We start from the raw sequence: 16,746 nt of genomic DNA, 5'->3' as shown, positions 1-16,746 counted from the left end.
GGACTCAGCCACAAATGCTGAAAAACTGGAAAAAACTGGAATGAATGGGTGAGATCTTAATTTGGAATGAAAGGGTACATACATAGGCTTTGAATTAGGAAATAAGAGAAGGGTATGTGCATTTTGGACAGGAGAATAAAGTCAATAAGCAGATACACGACCGTAGGTGTTGGAAATCAAAGGTGTATTTTAGGTCATAGTGCAGAGTGTTCAGTTATCTTATAAGGGGAGACAAATTCTGAGCATTTCATCTACTAATAAGCATAGTTACCAATTATTGAGTGTTTATAGGATATGAAATTTACATACATTTAAACATCACCACAGTCATAGGGCAAGTTTTACTGTAGCCATTTTCCAGATTTGGACACTGAAGCTTAGATTGGCTCAGGAACTTAGTGAATGCCACACAACTAGGAAGGGATCGAAACCTTAGTGTGTCTGACCCCAAATCTGTACTGGAGGCAGATTCACTGTGAAGTTAAAGCTTTACACTTCCGGGTCCCACACTTGTATAGACCCCTTCCATGGGAGGTCTTCAAGGAATATATTCCAATGGTCATATGCTTTTGGAAAATTTGTCAAATTAAACCATCTTTACCATAATCAGTTATGGCTGCTCTCTGTTTCCATTCTAACTTCCCCCAGTCACACCTTCCTTCATGTCTGGCCATGTTACACTGGCATTTTGGAGGATCTGGCTAAAGGGAAAGTTCAGTTGCCTACACACTTGGCTTATTTGGGTTATTTGTATGTTCACAGTTACTTTTATGTGTAGTTACATGTTTTTTCAAGCCCTCCAAGGGTAGGAATGGCTCCCTAAGTACTTTACCATCCAACTCACCTTGCGTCTCGATCCAAGGTGCAGAGCCAGTGGTCAAACTACGATATTAACTTGTCACGTGGTGCTGGAAGGATGTAGGTTGTGGAAGAAAAAGGAGAAAGACTTTAAATGTAAAGAGCTAGAGAGCCAGTTTGTGGGCTATCCTTCCGATCCCCAAGGATGTAAAATTGTAGACAGACTCCATTCTCACTGAAATCTAGTTTAAATGGAATATGCTTATTAAGCAGCTTATATAATTATATAAGGCACGTTGATTTTTTGGGGTGTGAATCCTGCAAGATAGAATTTAAAAATTCCTGTGGTTTTAGACACAGACTGTAACAGGATTTTGAACAGTGGGTTTGACCATGTGAAGTCACCTATTCGCCTGCCCTAATGTGTGGGTTTCGTTTCAGCCTGTGCAGCATGCCTTGTCCTCACAGAGTCTGGTGGTTCCAGATGATGTAACAGAAAATTGCCATCAACAGAGCAAACTGGGCTGAAGCTTTTTCAAATCTACACTAATAAAAGAGAAAAATGGTAATTGGCATACGATGATACCCTTTTCATTGGCTAATCAGGGCTATATGCAAATTAACTGCCAACTATGATTGACAGTTAACTGCCAACTATGATTGGCAGTTAACTGCCAACTAAGATTGGCAGTTAACTGCCAACAAGATGGCGGTTAATTTGCATATGTAGGCACAATGCAGGGAGGGGAAAGGGAAAGCAGGAAGAAGCCCCCTGCCACTGACAGTGATCGGAAACCCAGGGGGGAGCCTTTGCCCTGCCCCCCAGCCATGATCGGAGAATCAGGCGCCTTTGCCGCCCTGGCCAGTGATAGCAGGAAGTAGGGGTGGAGCCAGCGATGGGAGCTGGGCACGGTCGAAGCTGGCAGTCCCAGGAGCTAGGGGTCCCTTGCCTGGGCCTAAAGCGGAGCCCACGATCGCGGGGCCGCTGCAGCTGCGGGTCCCCGCTGCCCGGGCCGGACACCTAGGCCAGAGGCATTAGGCCTGGGCAGGGGCGGAGCCTGCAACCGCGGGGAGCTGGGGGTCCCCTACCCAGGCCTGACACCTCTGCCGGAGGCCTCAGGCCTGGTCAAGGGGCCGATCCGGTGATTGGTGATCGGAGGGTGATGAGGGTCAACTCCTCTGGCTGAGGCATCAGGCCTGGGTGGGGGCCGAGCCGGGGGGTTGGGGGGATATGATGGTCCCCTTGCCCAGGCCTGAAGCCTGGGTCAGAGGCGTCAGGCTTGGGTGGGGGGTGGAGCCAGCGATCAGAGGGAGATGGGGGTCCCCTGCCCAGGCATGATTCCTGGGCCAGAGGCCTCAGGCCTGGGCGGGGGCCAGAGCCAGTGATCGGGGGGAGATGGGGGTCCCCTGTCCAAGCCTGACACCTCTGGCAGAGGCGTCAGGCCTGGGCAAGGGGCCGATCAGGCGATTGGAGGGTGATGGGAGTCTACGCCTCTGTCAGAGAGTCAGGCCTGGGCAAGGGGCCGATCCTGCGATTGGAGGGTGATTGGGGTCAACGCCTGAGGGCTCCCAGTATGTGAGAGGGGGCAGGCTGGGCTGAGGGACACTCCCCCCCCCACACACACCCAGTGCACGAATTTCGTGCACCGGGCCCCTAGTTGTTAATAATAAAAAATAATGTTTTATAACTATGCTACATTAAATAATAAATTTTCTTTTTTTCTCTCTACTATAACTTTATAGTCATATTAAGAAGTTTGCAGCCCAAAAACAGTGTTTTAGAGGAGGTGTTAGGCAATTAATGAATAGAAACACTATATTATTTTTCTGGGTTTTGTGATTTTTGTGGTACTTGCCAGCCTTTCGTCATTATAATTTGTCACGATTTCTTTCCTATTCTACAGAAATATTCACTTTTGGACCTAAGTTAACATTGACATTTTTTCCTTCCATATAGCTTCCCAAATTGTAGATGTATCAGGTATTATAAGATGTGGACTCATCCTTGGATTGTACTTTATAACTTCATAGGCATTATTGTGGGTTCTGGGGGAGCATACTAGTCTAGGAAATGTTTAAAGGTCACAAAACCCCAAAGAATATGTAGAAGGAAAGCCTGTCCATTATGTTATTGATTCTTACAACTTCCCTTTGCAAAACAGTGGGTCAGACAGTGAGCTCTGGAACTAGAGAAAGCATAGATCAGGCAGATACAACATTAGTATCTAACATTCCACCACTGAGGCTGATGACCATGTTCATTGCCATCACAAGAGATCAGACTGCCTGCTACAATGTGCAGATGCAGAAACAAGATGATGGCTAATGAGAGAGAGAGAGAGAGAGAGAGAGAGAGAGAGAGAGAGAGAGAGATATTGACTGAAAGAGGGTGGGAAGAAGTGAACATTTATTGAGGGCCTGACTCTGATATGATTATCTTCATTAATAAACCTTCAAATGTCTGCAATGTATAAAGAAATATCTGTGATGCAATACATTCGTTTTTTTAAACATATTTTATTGATTTTTTACAGAGAGGAAGGCAGAGGGATAGAGAGTTAGAAACATCGATGAGAGAGAAACATCGATCAGCTGCCTGCCTCCTGCACATTCCCTACTGGGGATGTGCCCGCAACCAAGGTACATGCCCTTGACCCGAATTGAACCTGGGACCCTTCAGTCCGCAGGCCGATGCTCTATCCACTGAGCCAAACCGGTTAGGGCGATGCAATACATTCTTACTGTTTGATTTTATGACTTTGTCAGACCTGTCTGGGTCTCTCATAATCCGACAGGGAATGAGGTTAAAGAAATAGGGCTATGGAGCTATGCTCAGGAAGTTTGGAGGGAGCATTAAAAAAATCCCCCATCACATTGAAGGACCCTGCAGAGATAGTGTCCTTGAGAGTACAAATATTTTGTTCTCTGGGGAAACACCATCTACCAAGTCCACAATGTAGTCAGTCACTCTTGTGTAAGACTCATGACCCAGATTTGCAAGAAGCAATCCTTTTTTTACTCATTTAAGAAAGCAGCTTAACTTAGATTTAGGAATATGTATCTTGTTCATCATAGTGGTATGAAGCAACAGTTTTGATTTGTGTTTTTAAAATTTTTTTCACATGTACTACTGAATTTAATATCAAACACTTAGGAGCTACATATGATTTTTAACATTCTCAACCATTTATCTTAGGCTTCAGAAATACATGCCTTCCAATTATGTCCATTATCATATTTATGTGCCAGTTCGGAATTATTTTTTGTGACTTTGACATTCAGAAACTGATTGGGCTGTACAGATCTATCTATCTGTTCAGTGTGAAGGAGATCTAACACATTGAGGAGATATGCTTAACCCTATAACTGTATCTCCTGTATGTACACAGTAGATATGAATTGTATCAGCCCTGCCCACATTCTATTCCATTACTTCCTAATGTGGTTTTCTCTGGAACATATCTTAAAATTTGCATTTTCATATTGTGGGAGAGCTGTTTTCATATATTATCTGATGACCTTATTACAGCATTCTCTCTCTTTTTAAATTAGCTTCAAGTATCATCAAAGGTTCTCATGTCATACAATTCTTTTAAAAAGTAGAGGGAACTTAATGTTAAGGTTACATAACTAAATACATTCAATGCAAACCATTTTGAATGATTGAACTTACAAACAGGTGAGAAAAGCTTAACGATGAGGAGCTTGCAACCCGTGGATGCTTGGGTCCAGTCATTTATATTTCTTTTAAGGCTTCTGTTTCCCTCCACCTGCGGTGTCTATTCTACATGGGGTGAAGATACAGCCCGGGCAGGTTATGCTGTGCCTCCTTCAACTTGTGGGGCCATCCTCAAGTGGTGCCTGAGAGAGAATGGCGCCTAATGACTATTACATACAGGTGTATAAGTGTCCCCCCAAAACAAGCAAGCAGCCATGCCAAAATATTTACCTTGAAATAAATACCACATATATCCACAGCAGAGTATACTTCTGACAGTGCAAAAAAATCTAGAGAAGAAAGTAACTTTAAAAAACCTCTCATGTCAGCATTTTTCTGTAAGAGTCTCTTTTCCTTCCAACTTAGAGGCATCTGCACAATTTCGTAATGGTTTTAGTAAATTTTGAACTCTTTGAATGGAAAAGCTTAATCCGGACATTCAAATGGCTTGATATCCAAGAGCATTATCCAGGAATAATGATCAATGACACTTGAGATACCAAGAATTTGGGCTGAACTGGATCAATGAAAATTGTCCAAAGAGTCCTGTTTCAGTGCAGTGAGCCAGTCGTCCGAAACAATGCCACTATTATATCATAGTCAACTCTTTAAAATCAAAGTCATTTGTTGCCAAGAAACATTCTGAGAAATTGGATGACAGTAAATTTTCTTCACTGACATCAGAAAGAGGGCTTGCATTGGAGAGTTCTATGGATAGTTACCAATGGTCAGTATCTCGTTTTTCATAAAAACTTCAAATGATATGTTTTAACCTCAACATTTTTATCCATTGTAACACTGGATAAAAATAATTACTTATTATTAGTGTATATAAGTGCATTTTGTAGAAATATAAGTATTATGAATTTTTAATTATCTACATTTTTTTACCGAGAATGAAAAATTTAAACTTGAAGCAACTGCAACTGGAAATGGTTCCATCTTGTTCCACAACGACTCACTCTGGATTCATCCCTGACTGACACTCTCTGCCCCGGAGAGCCTGCTCCCTCTTCTGCAGGCCTCAGAATGGCTCCCCGGAACCCTGGCTCTGCCCTATTCTGGACAGTTTTCCACTTAGTCATACAATTGTAATACTTAATGGGTTCTTATTTAATGCATGGAAAGGAGAGAAAGCATAAAAAAAGATCCTATTGGTATTCATGATTATGTATACTACAGAGTAAAACAACCTGAAATTCGGCCAGTGAATCATTCTTAAGTATATGCTAAGTTTATTGATAAGTTGGCTGCCAGTTCTAGCTCCTGCTCATGTTAGTGCATCTTCAAGTTTGTGTCTCCACCCTGAGCAGACACTGGGGCCAGGCTGGCATCCCCACGGGGAAATGGCTCTCTGTACAGGAGGAATGCAATGGGCATGTGGGCACATATCTTCATGGCATGCTGCTGCAGTTTCATTTTTATTTCTTGTCAAAATTATGAGATCGGATTTTCTTAATTTCGATTTGACTGCCTACCAGCCATCGAGCATCTTTTGTGAACTGTGTGTATTTGAATATTAAGCAACCACAACAACTGCTCCCCAGTTTACAACCTTGCATCTGCCGTTTATTTGTGATTGATGCCATTGGAGCTGAAAACAGGCTCCTCTCGTTTGGAACCAGTTTACTGCTCTTCCTTTCTGTTTTGAAGTGGAAGGCTTTAAGCACAATGAGTTTGTTTGGACTTTTGAAAGAGTTGATCTTATCAACCTCTGGGATCACTTGTTTCTGGACTGCAGGCATCAAATAAAGCTGGAGCTATTGAGCACATGGTTTGAAGTCATAGATGGGGGTACCAAGGTAGTAATTTATTTGATGAGCATAAAAAAACAATACTTTGGAAGTAAAAAGTTATAGTTCAATGAAAAAACGGGAGACTTGGCTTTAAAATATTTTCCTAATGGTTTGTTCACTGTTAATGCTCAGAAAAGATTAACCATTTCCCTGTTCTCTTAGGAGAATTTTGCTTGTTATTACTCAGATAGGAATTACTTTCCCGTGAGCAAGTTATTATAGATTTATCTAAATTAAATCTCATTCCATTTAAATGTTTGCACCTAAGATCTTGCATTGTGCTTGCAGTTCTATTTTGGTATGCTCACAGCTATTTACTTTTTCCATCAGGGCATTCATTTGAACATTCCATTTAGCACCGGTCTCAACCCTACCCCTAAAGAACCCCACTGTCCCCAATTTAATGAGGCATTCCTAATAGTTGCTTATTATTTATAGTCCATCAGTCAATTTGAGAATAATCCTAATGTGACAGGAGCTTAGCAATGTCTCTATTCGTTTTCATTTGTTTCCAACAGAAACCCTGGGAATCTGAAGGAACTGCTCTTAGAGCCATCTTTACTAAGTCGTTTTCATGGTATGTCTGGGAAAGAAGATGGCATATTTGTGCCATTTCTCTTTGCTTCATATAAAAGTATGCTGCTTGGAATAAAGTCCTCAGGGGTCATCTAGTGCAAAGCAGAGGGGAGGGTGGGGCACCCTCATGTGGAGAACGGATGCTATTTTTATTGCTTTAGGTGCCACTTTTTCCTGCCTTTCTTCCCAGGCCACCTCCCCTCCCATCCGACTTTATAAACACGGGGATAAAATAGTAACCCAGATCTAGAATGTGGTGTGAACAACAGAAATAAGAGATAAAGTGAGTTTGGAAACTCAAAACCACTTACATGCAAACCTTTTACAAGAAGGCGACTACTGACAGCGCCGGTTTGGCTCAGTGGATAGAGCGTCGGCCTGCGGACTGAGGGGTCCCAGGTTCGATTCCGGTCAAGGGCATGTACCTTGGTTGCAGGCACATCCCCGGTGGGACGTGTGCAGGAAGCAGCTGATCGGTGTTTCTCTCTCATCGATGTTTCTAACTCTCTATCCCTCTCCCTTCCTCTCTGTAAAAAAAAAAAAATCAATAAAAAATGTCATAAATAAATAAAGATTTTTTTTTTTTTTAAAAGAAGATGACTGCTGATCTACTCTTTGAAATACATGCGTTGTATCAGGCACTGCTATCTCCTTCATAGAGGGTAGGGAGAATGTAGGTTTACAGTGACTCGTATGGAAAATAATACAATAATTTATAAATAATACAATAATAAACTGTGCTTCATGTACACACAACTATACACCTACTTTTGCCCTACCCTGTATTATTTTGCCTGCTTCTTTCAATATTGATGGCATTTATGTACATGTAGTATGTGGCATGTGCTTATTTTAATTTGTAAAATAAGAATGGCTGAGAGAAGTATTTTAATATGTAAAATTCACTGCTATCTGTGATATATAAAGCTCCAGAGTGCAGAGTTCCAGGAAGTCTCAGAGGAAGCTATTAGGGCAAAGGTAGGCTCTTCCAGAAAGAAGTCTCAGGGGTCCACTCAGGCTCTGTAGCAACTTGGTCCCTCAGTTACCCTTTGGTCTTCAACCTTCCCTCCTCAATTCTGTTTTAATTGCCAGGACATTCCACAACTAAAGGCTTTCTCTATCTTGATAAAGTGCTGCCTTGACCCTCCTATTTAACATTTTGCATATCTGATTTGGAAACACTGTTCTCATTCTTTTCCACAATCTTTTATCTGGTTTCTGGTTTTCACCATTCTTATGTAATGGCTCTCATACAAAGCCCCCTATAGCCCTCCTAGACGGAGTGTGGAGAGCTAAAGATGATGCAGCTGGGCTTTTGAAAATCCCCTTGCAGCGGTAGGCTTTTCAGAATTGGGCCGCTGCCTCGGTGCTCCTAGCTGGAACAGAGATGGCCCTTTTGGAAGATAGTCAGGTACAGCTGCTACAAAAGAACCCCGATGCCACAAAACCTGCAATTCCTCAAAGCAAGTCCAGGTTATAGATCCATACATTCATGTGCAAACCCTGAATTGAGGTTTCCTGATCCGATAGCAAAAATTCCACCCAGTTCTGATATCAACTGGAGTAGCAATAAATGAACTGTTTTGCTTGTTAAATGAACTTAGGTCTAAGTTTTAGGATCCAGCCCAGGAAGGGGATGGTCATGACTTCAAGAGAAAGACGGAGGAAGTTGCAATGACCCTGAGGCGGTGAATTTACACAGCAGCTGTCTTTCCATTCTTAGTGTAATGGAGGCCATTCCCTGTCCTCCACTTTGTGTGAAGAGGAAAAATACAAGAGTACTCGACATGAAAACTATTTGTTATACACAATCTGCAACAAAAAAGCTGTTTCTCTTGAGATTTGTGAGAAAATAAAAAAGGGGTTGAGAAAATGCCAACCTTTATTAAAATAAAAACATTAAATTTCTAAGTAAGATGGATACTTATCTAACATGAATCTCAGAGAAAGGGTAACAAGGATGGTTAAAGAAACAGTGAATCTTACATGTTATGGAAAATGGCCAGAAAAGATAGAGAAATAGAACATAGCTTGTTGGAAATCTTTAGCTTTGTTGAAGGCTACAGAGAAATCTGCCAACTAATGGAATAGGAGGTCACACTGTGAAATTAATAACCAGCAAATTTACAACAAATAAAACAGTAATGCCTTTGCACAGCATTCAAGCAGCCTGTGGCACTGACAGCCGCAGGAGGCCAGGGAGTTAAATGCTGCCGAACCAGAATTAAAGAAGCTCCAGGAACATTGCCATTCTTACCATCGCCCTTGCAGTTAGTTGGATTCTGATTCAGGTGACTTCATCCTTCGCTTTAGCATGTAATTATGATCGCGCTTTGTGAAAGCTAATAAGGATGGAAGACAACCAGCAAGAGAGGAGGTAGATAAGGGCCCTCTCTGTGAACTTACACACAACAAACACAAGAAAAGTTCTCAAAGGTCCCAACAACTGCCGAGTTTCAAAATCTTGCAGGTGTGAGAGTCTGAAACTTGAGAAGTTTTCATTCAAACGCCCCATCTTCAGGCAGGACAACATACATTAATTCTTAGGGAACTAGTATTCCTTTCAAATTACAAAATCTACAGCATGGATGGAGCTGGAGAGCATTATGCTAAAAGAAATAAGCCAGTCAGAGAAAGATAAATATCACATGATCTCACTCATTTGTGGATTATAATGAACAACATAAACTGATGAACAGGGACAGATCCAGAGACAGAGAAGCATCGATCAGATGCTCAAACCTCAGAGGGAGGGGAGGGGAGGGTGGGGAACAGGGGGAGAGATCAACCAAAGGACTTGTATGCATGCATATAAGCCTAACCAATGGATGCAGACACCAGGGGGGTGAGGGCATGAACGGGAGTGGGGTGGTGGGAGCAATGGGGGGATAAGGACACATATGTAATACCTTAATCAATAATGAAAAAAATATATTTAAAGAAGGATTTTTTAAATTGTTCCACTCCCCCCCAAACCCAATATTTAGTCAACCATTGTTTTCTTCTGATCTGTTAAATCCAGCTGGGACCCTACAAAAAGTATCTTTTGGCAAATATTGGGTTTGATGAAGGTGCTATCGGTCCAGGGTACCTTGTCACTTTTCACAGCACAGGAGCAGTAGCATCTGGGGTGGACAAAAGTTGCTCTGCCCAAGATCATTGAGTGAGTCAAGTATTGCAGCCAACAGGCAGGTCCTTGTCCCAGTTCTAAAAATGAGTAATTTTATAAAATGAGTCTTAAATGTGACTTTTAGTTTTATTGCTAGCTATAACCAATGCCTAGCCATTGGTTATCACCATTCTTTTTCTGTATAGAAGGATCTGTGGGACCCCGTCCTTACTTCCCCACCCCCGGCATATTATTGTCAGGTTAAGCTAATGTTCAACCAGGAATTATCTGGTGTGGTGGGGAGGTAAAAAGATAGGGGCATTTAATTTTCCATTAATCCCCTCCTTGCCATAATTAGCACAGGTGTAAATATTAACACCTCTGATCTAGACATGAGTGGAAGCTATCATTCATAAACTCGTTGCCACAGAGGCCACATTCTTCAAAAACAATGACACCTGACCATTTCATCCAGTATCTTAATTTGTTCATATTTTGGCTGCTAAGCATTCATTCTGCCTTTCTGCTACGGTAATATAAACAATTGAGCTTTATTCATTTGTACTATTTTTTTATTTTAAAATCGTTAGGTTGAAATTAAACCAGGTATTTTTTGGTTATTCTTTCTCTCTTCTTTTTATTTTTTAAAATATATTTTATTGATTTTTTTACAGAGAGGAAGGAAGAGGGATAGAGAGTCAGAAACATCGATGAGAGAGAAACACGGGTCAGCTGCCTCCTGCACACCTCCCACTGGGGACATGCCCGCAACCAAGGTACATGCCCTTGACTGGAATCGAACCTGGGACCCTTCAGTCCACAAGCCCTTGCTCTATCCACTGAGCCAAACTGGTCAGGGCTCTCTTCTTTTTAAATGAGGCTGGCCTTTCCCCATTCCACCCCCTTCCCTAAAATAACTATTTTTTTTTTTATTTCAGTGTTTTTATTGTAATCATGGTTATAATTGACAGCTTTCTAATACTGGGGGGCAAGGTTGAGGTCTCTTTCTCTTTTTCAAACGCTCTTCTGGATCCACAGCAAGGGCTATTTTTCTTTGTTTCTTTGCTGTCTGAGAAGAGGCAGAAGATCAGAGAGAGTTCCTGGCGATGGTAGAATATTACATTCCATTGTAGCTAGTAGTTTACATAGACTGTGCAGCTAAATAGTCTGTGAAAACAATTGAAAACGACTTTTCCTTTTCCTGTGCGAATCCAATGTTTTCATAAATCTGGAGGAAAGCCTTGCCAGTTTTGAAAGCCTGAAATATTTGTATCCACTTTTTAATTGTTGATGTGCTGATGTCAAACCACCATGCTGGATATTTTTAGTACCTATCCCCATGACTGATGGTGTGTGTAGAAATCAGAAGTAAGGGTATCACTCCTGGCAGAACTGGAGTGAATTAGAAATTCCGTTTCAAGATATTTTAAAATATTCACTTTTTAACCTCTTTTTAAATCTACCTCTTGCTGTATTTTGCAAGGGTGGGGATTTAATGCATGATGCCTACACATGTGTACATAATATTCTCTACCTTTTGTCTTTAATATTCCTTGGTTTTTAATTATTAAAGATAAGTATTTGAATTATAAATATTCTAGTTATACAGGAATAGGCAAAGCAGGCATATACCCTCAGGCAAAATTCTTCCATTATCCATAATCCTTCTGCCTCCTGCCTCCATTTCTCTGCTTTCTATCTTTATGTCGACTCAAAAAACACACAGAGGCATTCTTTTAAACCAACCTTCTCCTTCCCCCTTAAACCACAGAAATCCCTTCTCAATATGTATAGAGGCCTCTTCCTTGAAGTGGGTTGTCATACTTGTCCTAAATATAATAAAGTGCTATCTTCAAGGCATTTCTGCATCCAAAACACTCCCCAGAAACCTGCCGAGCCCTCCCATCTAACCAGTCTGAATGTCACAAATCATAGCCCAGAAACTGCTTTATAGTGAATCATTAACATTGTCAGGAATGACTTGGCAGAGGAAAAAAAGCTTTCCATTAGAGAACTGAGGGACAATATACAAATGACAGCATTGTCATTCCACTGCTATTGTTTTATAAAGCTCAGAACTGATTAGTAAGAGTTTATTTCAGAGGAATATGACTGTGTATTTCACAGAGGGCATGCATTATGCTTGTATTTTTGCATCTATTCCCATTACATTTTAGAGGTTCATGATTTTATTGGAAATAAAAAATTTTTTCTTGATATTAGAAAGAGAGGAGAGGAGAGAGAGAGAGAGAGAGAGAGAGAGAGAGAGAGAGAGAGAGAGAATTAGTTCATTTTTTTGTTTCACTTATTTGTGCACTTATTGGTTGATTTTTGCATGTGCTCTGATTGGGGATTGAACCAGAAACCTTGGCATATTGGGACAAGATGCTATCCGGCAAGGACCTTTCATGATTTATTTTTATTTTAAATGTTTAGATTTTTTTTTTTTAATTCTTTTTTTCAGTGTGTAGATGTATGCATACTACCTCACCTGATTATTTGTAATTGGAAAACAATGTTTGTGGCTACTTGTCGGGGACCTCAGTCCTCCTGATTGTTTTGCCCGGCAGAGATGACCAGAAAGGACAGGACGCTGCACCAAGAATGGGCAAGAATGAGTGCAGACATGTGTCCTCTGTCTTTGTTGGTGGCTCTGGCATTACTTTCTGAAGTTGGAGGTGAGTAGGGTTGGGAGTCATTTTTGCCTTGTATTTTTCTGAGCTTACATCCTCCACCATTAGAACAGTTAACCAAGAGTTGATCGTCTAACGTTCCTTTGCCTCCTTTACCTTGTGTTGATGTGTGTAGGTCCGATGGTGGTGCACTGCACATTCCCACTGAGATGAAGACCCTGGTTCCCGGGGGCCAGAGAGTTCCTTGCTATTGAGTGCTTCCTTAGGAATGGCGCTAGGCCAAAGGGCGCTATCTTTCCTTAAGTTGCAGCCCTTCCCCAGGTCCAGCCTGAATCCAGTAACTAAGCCATGCTTCAATTGGAGATGTTTCTGATGGATCAAACCAACTTCAAAGCTCCCCATGAGACTGGCTGAGGTCTCTGCTGTTACTGCATTGCAATTCAACATTTCTCTCTATCAAGACCTGATTCTTTTACTAGGTTGCACAGATCGTATGTGAGAGCATTCCCCCATAAGCCACTGAAACACAAATCTCAAGCTTAGAGTCCATGTTACAGGAAACTCAAGCTATAATAATTAATATTGGGGCTGGTCCTAAGAGGTAGGCTCTAAGGTGGAATTTTGGAGTTAAATTATTTGCTGGTCAGCTGGTAATTAGGCCCTCCTCACTGGTGGTAGGTAGGGTATCAACAGCCTTGAGATGTGTCAGTGGTGCATTTGTTGAAACGCACTGATCTTGACTTGTGATGGGATATCAGCAGAAGAGAATGCATTGCAAGATGTGATATCTCAGGTGTTTGAGAGTTTAGGGGTAAATAGTAATTAAAGAACTATAGAATTGGCTGTTGCTGCAAGCTATGCATGCATTGGAGAAGACATTAAAGGCTGAGGGTGGTTAATCACCAAATTAAGGTGAAGTCTAAAGGCCAGAGGGCCCCCTGAGCAGCAGATTCCCATCTCCTGCAGCTGAAAAGTGAAAGACTTGAGGATCTGACTCAGGACTTAATAATGAAAGTAGATTATCTCTGAAGAAGATGACATTTTTAACTCCAAGTTGTCTCTGTCAAGGTTTGTGTAGGCTGTGCTTGGGAAGGAGTGGGACCTTGGGTCAATACACTTCTGAGCCTGAGAAGTGGCACACTCCTCTCTCTTAAAAGCTAAAGTCTTTCCCTTTCTTGAAGAAATGTAGAGAACTCTGACCTGTGAGGTAATATGTGCCTCTTCCCTCAGAATCAACTCCCAACTCCCCTCTTGGTTACCAAAACAATAACTAGGATCAAGTCACAGCATATTTCAGTTGAGGATGTGTAAGGCCTGAAGAGCTACATGATCCAACCAATATGTACCCGTGAGGCTCAGGAGAGTATGTATGAAACTGGACCCTGAAGGTGTTGAAATATGGGAACAGAACATAAAGTTAGAAAGAAAATAATTCATTGCTATGGGAACATAAAGATGTAATGCTCTGTCAAAGACTCCAAAAGGCCCAGCTGGTGTGACTCAGTGGTTGACCACCAACCCATGAACCAGGGGGTCACAGTTCAATTCCCAGTTGGCCATGTGCCTAGGTTGTGGGCTCAATCTCCAGTAGGGGGCATGCAGGAGGCAGCCGATCAATGATTCTCTCTTATCATTAATATTTCTATCTTTTTCTCCCTCTCTTTTCCTCTCTCTGAAATAAATTTTTAAAAACATATGAAAAAAAGACTCCAAAAGAAGGTGCTAGTATGCTACTATAATGGCACTTTGAAGTTTAAAGAAAGTGGTCACCCACAGCAAGTGAAGTAGAAGTGCCATGGATGATAGTAGAAGAAGGGATTAAGACACCCAGAGAAGTGGAAATCCTGCAGGGTGTACATAAGGCTAAGATCCACCACCAGAATGTTCAATGGGAGGGCCTACATGAAACTGTTTACCAAAATAAGGAACGAATTGGAGAAAGAGAGAGACAAGAGTATCATTGAAATGATCAGTGTCTGCCCATTGTAAACATTCATGGTAGGAGATGCTGTTATAGAAATAGTTCCCTTGAAAATAATAGGGATGATAAGATACAGACATAATAGAGATCAGGTAGTGGCATTTTATCAACTGCAGGAGGGTATGTGCAATTATCATAATGAGTCACATATTTGGAGTAGCGGCCAGGGAGTCCTCACTTACAAAGAGTTGTGGATATGGTTAATAGACCCCGGGTCACTAAGGAAAAGATAGATGGGTAGTTGCCAAGTTGTTCAACCTATTAAAATAAAAGAAACTCAGAAATGGAAAATCATAATGCTGAGAGCAGCTTCTCCAATAATAAGTCATGATCTCTTGCCCAGTTTTTAAATCTCAGCCAGTTCCCAGACTCGAAATTCCTGAGGGAGAACCCTGTAGCACCATCAAAAGTACATACAGTAATGATTCCCTTTGTCCTTTCCCAAAGAGACTTCTGGCTTACTTACTTGGGTAGCTGTTGACCGAGGAAGGGGAATACCCAGATATTTGCCAGCTGTTAACCTAGACCTAAATATCATTTATGAACCCGTAGTGTGAGGGAGTCTAAAGCCAGGAAATAAAGTTCTCACTCAGATATAGCTCAAAATGGATCCATTAACCAACTCAGTTGTCACTTTCCTCATCCCAGAATATATACTTGGAATGGACATTTCTTGGTATTTTGTAGAATTGCCACATTTGTTCCTTGGTCTATAGGATTAGTCCCATCATAGCATGGAAAGCCAAGTGGAAGCCTCCAAAACTGTCCTTTCTCCCAGACAATAAAGCAAATAGAATATTACATACCAGGGTAAGTGGTAAAAATTAGTGCCACCATTAAAGACCCAAAGGACAAGTGGTGGTGGTCCTTATCAGACCTTTATTTGATTCAGCATTCTAGCCCTTGCAAATACCAGACTAATTCTGGAGGATGACATTGGTCTTGAAAATAAGAGGGATGATAAGATACAGACATACAGACTCAACCAAGTAGAAGTAATTGCAGTGCCATAACAAATGTGGTCTTACTGTTAGATTGGGTTACCTGGCCTTAAGCACGTGGTATTTGGCCTTCAGTCTGGTAAGTGTGCTTCTTTATCCCTATTAGGAAGATGCACTAAAGCAACTTGCATTCATGTGGACTGGAGAACAATGTGCATTTGCAATCTTTTCCCAGGGCCATGTCAATGCTCTAGTCCAGCGGTTCTCAACCTGTGGGTTGCGACCCCTTTGGGGGTTGAAGGACCCTTTCACGGGGGTTGCCTAAGACCATTGGAAAACACATATATAATTACATATTTTTGTGTGATTAATCACTGTGCTTTAATTATGTTCAATTTGTAACAATGAAAATATATCCTGCATATCAGATATTTACATTATGATTCATAACTGTAGCAAAATTACAGTTATGAAGCAGCAACAAAAATAATTTTATGGTTGGGGGTCACCACAACACGAGGAACTGTATTAAAGGGTTGCGGCATTAGGAAGGTTGAGAACCACTGCTCTAGTCCTTTGTCATAATATAGTCCAAAGGGATCTGGACTGTCAGAACATGATGCAGAGAGTCACATTAGTCCACTACATCAATGACATTATGTTAATCAAACCAGATAAACAAGAAGTGGCAAGCATGTTGGAAACCCTGAAAAGACATGTGTGTTCCAGAAGGTGGGAGATAAAATACTCTGTGAAGATTTAAGGGTCTTTCATGTCAGAAAAGGTTTTAGGGGTCCAGATGTCTGGGGGATGTCAGGATATTTCATTCAAAACAAATAGAAAATTATTATATCTTGCATATTTCACAGTCCTTGGTAGTTGCCATTGGGTTCTGGAGGTAGCATATTCCACACTTATGAATCCCTGCTCTAACTCATTCATCAAGTCACACAGATGTCCAGATGTGAACAGGGTCCTGAGCAGGAAAAGGCTCTACGGCAGGTCTAGGTTGCAGCACAGCCAGCCCTTCCTTGGCCACATGACCTGGCAGACTTTCTGGCATTGGGATGACAAATGGTAGGAAAAGATGCTGTGCAGAGTTTATTGCAAATAACAATAGAAGAATCACAAAATTAAATTAACGAGTTCTGAAGAAAGGCCACACACTCTGCAGCAGAAAATTTTACACCATTT

The sequence above is a fragment of the Myotis daubentonii genome, chromosome 1 (assembly GCF_963259705.1).
Source record: "Myotis daubentonii chromosome 1, mMyoDau2.1, whole genome shotgun sequence".
Taxonomy (NCBI): domain Eukaryota; kingdom Metazoa; phylum Chordata; class Mammalia; order Chiroptera; family Vespertilionidae; genus Myotis; species Myotis daubentonii.
The sequence above is the reverse complement of the archived record's forward strand: the minus strand, read 5'-3'. Positions refer to the sequence as shown.